The following is a 6,887-nucleotide window of genomic DNA, read 5'->3' on the forward strand; positions in this document are numbered from 1 at the left end:
AAAAAAAAAAAAAAAAAGACTTAACTGCTGGGGGGAAAAAAAGTACAAAAATAAATAATGTGAGTCCCCAAAGAAGACCTGGGTATTCCCCTTATGAGATTTTTGTCTGGCCAGCCACCCCTAACAGTAAGTCAATTTAAGGATAATCTCTATAAACTAGAGAAATTGTCCATAACAAGACAAATACAGGCTTTGGGAATGCCCATACAAGGTATCCATAACTGGGTACAAGAGAGAATACCTATAAGCATAACAGACCCAATGCAACCCTTCAATCCAGAGAACTTTAAGTCAAAAAAATTAAATCCAACAATTCTGGGGCCCATATGGGATGGGCCTCATACTGTAACTCTATCCACCCCCACTGCTGCTAAAATTATGGGAACTGTGTCTTAGATCTACCAAAGTTGGCTAAAGCCAACAGCTTAAGACAAATGGATAAACCAGCAGAATCCAGACCACCTGAACCAGCTGATCCTGGGAAAAGATCAGGCCATCACTGGAAACAATAGCCCTGCTCTAGTCACCCTGGAAATTGACTAGTCTACAATATGGCAAAAGCCTGAGGAAATAACAGCCCTGCTCTGGGTACCTTGTAAACTGACCAGGCCATGCATAGTCAAAACTTGAGATCAACGTAGAGTTATAACAACAACAGAAGTTTCTTATCCTCTGTTATAATTCCCCCTTAATTCTTCTTCTTCTTTTTTTTTTTTTTTTTTGGTACTGGGAATCCAACTCAGGGCCTCACGCTTGCCCAGCAGGAGCTGTACTACTGAGTTACATGCCTTGCTTTTCTCCCTTGTTTTTTATTCCTACTTGTCAAAAACATTGTTAGTTATAGAGATTCTTATAGACAGGCATACAATCATTTGACTGATGGCCATAAGTAAATACCAACTTCTGCTCAGTAAGTTGTACTACACATCTCCTTGTGATTAAAAAAAAAAATGATGATAATAATGATAAAGATGATACTCTCTAGTAAAACTTGTTATAAAGAGCATCAAAGGAAGGGATGAAGCCCAACTTAAAGAAAAACAAGTTCTTCCCAGCCTTGGGCAGTCTACCCCACAACTTCAGATCACCTCCCTCTCTCTTGTAACTGTAACTCCTTGTTCTGGTACAGATAAATTTAATAACTGTGTCCTATGAATAAAGTTTATGATATCTTGTTCTCATATGATTCATAAGGCACTGTCTCCTTACAAGGCTAAATTACAAAACAGCCCTTGTCCTGTTATGGTAAGCTTATTTGATATGCACTAGAAAGACCACCCCCTTTGATCAAGTGTATAAAAGCTGGAACTTTTCTTTGTTCAACATTCTTCCTTTGGACAGGAGTCTATTGAGCCAATATTCACCTTAAATAAATCTTTCTGATTCCCAATGGTGTCTCCTGTCTCTTGGAATTCTGCAACACATGTAGACATTGTTGGCTAATGAGAAAACTAGAATTTTGGTTCAGTTTCTAGTCTGGATTTGGGTAATTAATGGTACCACTGGTAATACCTTTAGGCAGGTGTGGTGACTCACACCAGTAATCCCAGCAATTGGAAGGCTGAGGCAGGAGGATCACTGTGAGTTTGAGGCCAGTCTGGGCTCAATAGTGAGTCAAGGCCAGCTTGAATTACACAGTGAGATTCTGACTCAAAAAAAAAAAAAAAAAAAGTAATGCCTTTAAATGAGGTATAAAAATGAAAAGAGATGTGTTTTAGAAAGTAACATGAGTGCCAGCGATTTGGCTCAGTGGTTCTGTCATCTGCCTCCCAGGCGCAAAGGCCTGAGTTCAATCCCCAGTACCAAAACAAAAAACAAAAAAAACAAAGAAAGGAACATGAGCTCATTTTGAATTCGGCATTTAGGTATTTATGAACCATAGGCAAAGAAGATACAAATTGTCATACCTAGAAGAGAAACTTAGGTTACAGATATAGATATTGAAAGCATGCAACTGATAGCCAAAAATCAAAGAATGGAGAAAATAAACCACCAAGAGAAGAAATATGAAGAAATAAAATGAATGTCACTTTTATACAGCATCAAACTTGCCATACTCAAAATTTATGTCAGAAATTTTCTAGGACTATATTTAGGAACATCTTACTTTTCCTTTCAATACAGAACTAAAACCAAGTATTGAATATTTTGGGCTGGGATGTAGCTTAGTGACAGAGTACTTGCCTAGCATGCTCAATGGCCTTCTTCCAGTACTGGAAGAGTAATTACACCTTCTTCTTCCAGATTGAAAAAGAAAATATAAAAGGAAAATTATTTGAAATGATATATTTTACTCAGAGAACCATAAAACTTATGCTTTTATTTTTAATATCTGTTTTCATGAAAATTATGTGGGAATTAATGACAGTTTTAGTAATTTATAATTATCCAAGAGCCTTCATATGGTAATCACATACATTTTGTAGTAGCTAATATGCTTAAGTCAAGATCAAGGGTAGTGACAATTTAGGAAAAGAGATTTAAAATTAATGGAGATTTGGTACTACTTTTAAATTACTAATTATAAATTAAAGATTAGTAATGGCAGTAACCAGACATGGTGGTATACATCTATAATTCCAGCACTCTGGGAGGCTGAAGCAGGCAAATCCAAGTTCCAGTGCAGCATAGGTAACTTAGTGACTTGCAAGACCCTGTCTCAAAATAAAAAATAAAAAAGGGCTGAGGGTGTAACTCAGTGCCAAGGGCTTGAGTTTAATCCTCAGTATCAATCAATCAATGCAGAGGGTATAGGTATAATCTAGTTCATTAATATAAAACTGACTCTTGTTTGGAAAATACATCGCATATCTGAATACATACTATCTCATATGTTTTTCTTTGGGCTTATCTGGATGTTAAGATGGTAAGTTTCCTATCTTTCAGCCATAAAAATGTATGAACATCTTATAGAAAGGGCTTTTAGTAAGTAGTAAATTCAGCAAATCAATATTAGTCTCAGACTGGAAATCCTTTTCAACTGTAATATAACAGAGATACTGATATTATACAAATATATGAAGTATATTAGATTCAGTTTCTCTTACCTCTGTCTACTGTTTTTTTCCATAGCTTATCTCATCTCCTAACATACTACATATTTGCTTATTATTATTATTTTTGTCTGCCTCTCTCCACTAGAATGCAAGCTCCAGAAGGAAAACTGTTGCTGCATATTTTGTTCATTGACATATCCTAAACGGTGTCTGGCACTGGGGTGTTTGAAATAAATTCACTGAATTAACGAATGAATTGAGTACTAAGAAGATTCCTATAAACGGTTCAGAATGAAACATATACAACTACTTTGATCACTGCTAGATCTTTTCATATTAATTGTGCTACATAGATTCTTGTATCTGAGAGGTCAAATAACATGTCTTATGCCACTGAGTACCCATTATGTAAGTTTTTAATAAGGAATGGCACTATTTGATTATGAACAGAGAAAGATAAAAAAGCTTTTAAGATTCCACCTACAAAAAACTTTGACTCCACAACCCAAGAAATAACAAAGGCATATTTATAGAAAATTATACAATTATTCCTGTAAAATAAGATGTCCTTGCAGAAAAGTAAACCTTATATTAATAAAATATACATCTGCAAAGAATTAGATCCAAACACGTATCTGTAGAATGCAACAGAAGTGGGGAGGCCAACACATAGAGATTCTGTCAACACTGAATATACAATACCAATAAAATGCATTTATTCTGAAAATCTATTAATCAGTGATAGGGAGAAATTCATTTGGCCCTAATTAGTAATTAAAGTGTAGCTAATCATCATTTTATAAAATATACATCCAAAGGTAGTTGATCCATGTATCACTGTTTCTGTCACAAAGAGTTAAATCTGTCAACTATCAAACTGTCCTTTTTGACAATCATAGTGACTCTTAGTCCTTTATCACTGTTACATGGTCAGTTTTTGTCCTTGCTGTATTGAACAAGATACAGGACACAAAAGTATGATCCTCAGAAGAATACAGTGAATTTCCTAAAAGAATACATGCAGGTGTGTGATACAATACTTCTAAAATTCTTTCAGCCTGCAATTACAAAAAGGTTGCTTTTAAAATGAAGCAGTTAGGTCTATTACTTCATCCCTAATTAGAATGCCGTCTTTTACCATGAAGAGTGCTACGAAAGGAAAATTACGTCTTACAAAAATTCTACTTAAAAAAATTAGATTATGATTCATCTAAAATATTTTAGATAAGTTAGTTTTTAGCAACATTTACTCCATTAATTACACTCTATCAATATCACTATATAAATAGCATATTTACAAATATTGACATATTATACCTATATAACATTTAAGTTCTAATACTGTAATATATACTTACAAAAGCAAATACACAAGTGCATGGTAATATTCTTAAGACTATGAAATTATAATCTAGAATAATTTTAATACTATTGATTTTACTCTATAGAAAATACTTAAATATTTTAAACATACAAAGTATTGCAAAACATGAAGCAATTCCATTGGAAAAGAAAGTACATTTCTCATGTATACTGTACAATATTTTTAAAATGTAGAATAGGTTTCAATATTTTCCTGCATAACAATATTAATTTACAAAATTACTAACATGGTTGTGATATATAATTTGAAATATGTAATTAAAAGAAAGATCTGATGAGCCTGAAGAAAGAATGCTAAATAAATCTGACTGTGTATGTTGACCAAGGTACGATGGCAATACCTTGTATAGCCGATCAATAGATATTTCTTTTAAAAAGAGATATAAAGAGATATAAAAAGAAGCTGCAGCATATTTTTTTTAAATGACAAGATGAAGGTTTAAATCATCTCAATCAAGACTCAGTGTTTTCCTTACCAGTTTTTCCAGCTGTTCTCTTTCAGTCAAGATTCTTCATCTCAAATAAATTTAATTAGTTCCAATTGACCATAGGCAACACACAGCTTCATCCACGCTTCTTTACTTTTATAAGTCAAACACTAACAAAGACTGCTTGGCTCTGATTCAAATGTTCTAATATTCATACTTCAAACATTCTCATCCAAAGAAAAATTTCAGAAATAATTACTCTGTGTTTAGCAAAAATACTGTACTTCCTATTCTAATTGTTATATTGGTCAGACTGTTTCTAAGAATTAAGTCTCAGATTATGACAAAAATTACAATTAATATAGCAATAAATATTAGCCTAAATATAGCTTCCAAATAAGAATTCATTTAAAATAGCTTTCATTATTTAATTTCCAGTTATTTTATGAAGAAATATTATTGGGAGAATTCTTTTGAAATATCTAAAAAAATTAATCAAATTGTGCAAAGGGAATGTCTAACAGGGTCAGCTTTCCCTTTTGTAGTACTGGTACTCCACAGTAGTAGTTATCCTAAAGTAAGATTATTGTGCTTGAAACAGATTTCTCTCAATACACCTACCATATTTTTCATAATGCAATTTATATAGGATTCTAGTCAATAAAAAGAAATATGGTTTTCTTCTAAACCTACACAAAAATCTATAGCACATCTTAATCAAGTCACACAATCTAAAGGTAACCTGAACGATCTACAGACTGCAGCATGCTAGTTGCTTTGACAACGTGTTAAGGCAGCCTTTTAGTTATTTAAATTCTTCAGGTATTGAACATTCTTGTTTTTCATACTCATGGCATTAAATGAATATATCAACCGACAAAAGCCATTTATCACACATGTTTAACCAAATGTCTTACAGATTAAAATATAATGTATGTAGCATTAACTCTCCAAACTAGATTTGCATTTTTATCCTTCTTGATTTTGTTAACAATAAGAACACAGTATATACAAAGTAGTCTCATAAATTTGGTAGTACATAATTCATAATTCTTAATTAGTCCAAGTAATTAATACTAACTTGACTGCTCAAAAATTCAGCTTTTATTCTAGAACATAATTGAAGTATTCTATTATAGCAAAAACAAATTTTTTTGCAATGAATTAAACAACTAATATTTATCAACTAAAATGTCTAGCTTTACAGGGAACTAAAATATAATAATACAACATAGCTTTAACAACATTAAAATGCAATAAAATCGAGATTAAAAAAAGCTGCAAATGAAATGAATGTCCTTCAGTAGCTAATAAAATAAATTCTGTAGTTGCAATGTGCTAAATGATGTCAGAAAGATTGGATGTTCCTGAAATCATTTATATTTAAACTGGATTATTTTTCATTAAAGAATTTATATACCAAATGAATTGAAAAGTAACAAGTAATAGCCACCACAACAAGGTTTCACTTTTTAAGAAATGAAAAATGGACCAAAGCTTTTAAAGCTTTTGTCTTACTAGATGCAAATCAATTCATTAATACATGATAATAGTGGTTATTCAGCACCTTTATTGAAAATCAAGTGCTCCCCTACTTAGGCAATACTTATTTGCAGCCCAGGGCTATTACAAAAATTTTTTCCCTTTAATTTTTGTTACAAATTTTACTGATATTATCTGGGCATGCTTTTAAAAAATTGGATTATCATTATTTTAATATATTTCATTACAAGAATTATAGATTTTAATTATTAGCCATCTATATCAAAAAAGTTTGTAACACTTAATGTTTATTAAAATTATACAGGTCTTTTTAAAATCCTGTGGTCATGCAAAGAAAGTAAGTCAGTTGAGTGAATGTAGAATTTCAGTAATTAAAATTAAAGTTTATAAAAAGATAGACTAAACATATTTCATATGTGGGCTTTCTGTAATTTACTATTATGCCTGATAAGTAATGATAGTTCAGATACAAATGTTCGATATCCACACAAGGTAAATATTTAAAAAGCAGCGCTGATTTTTATTGTGTGTGTATATATATATATATATATATATATATATAAAGACTATCTGTGAG

At 31.9% G+C, this 6,887-nt stretch overlaps 1 protein-coding gene across 2 annotated transcripts in view; it reads right to left on the reverse strand.

Annotated features, from left to right (window-relative positions):
* The window catches only part of Wdr7 (WD repeat domain 7), a 351,633-nt gene that overhangs the window by 192,563 nt on the left and 152,183 nt on the right, over positions 1–6,887 (reverse strand). The window lies entirely within an intron of this gene.

The sequence above is a fragment of the Fukomys damarensis genome, unplaced genomic scaffold, assembly GCF_012274545.1.
Source record: "Fukomys damarensis isolate Sample0158 unplaced genomic scaffold, DMR_v1.0_HiC HiC_scaffold_30, whole genome shotgun sequence".
NCBI lineage: Eukaryota > Metazoa > Chordata > Mammalia > Rodentia > Bathyergidae > Fukomys > Fukomys damarensis.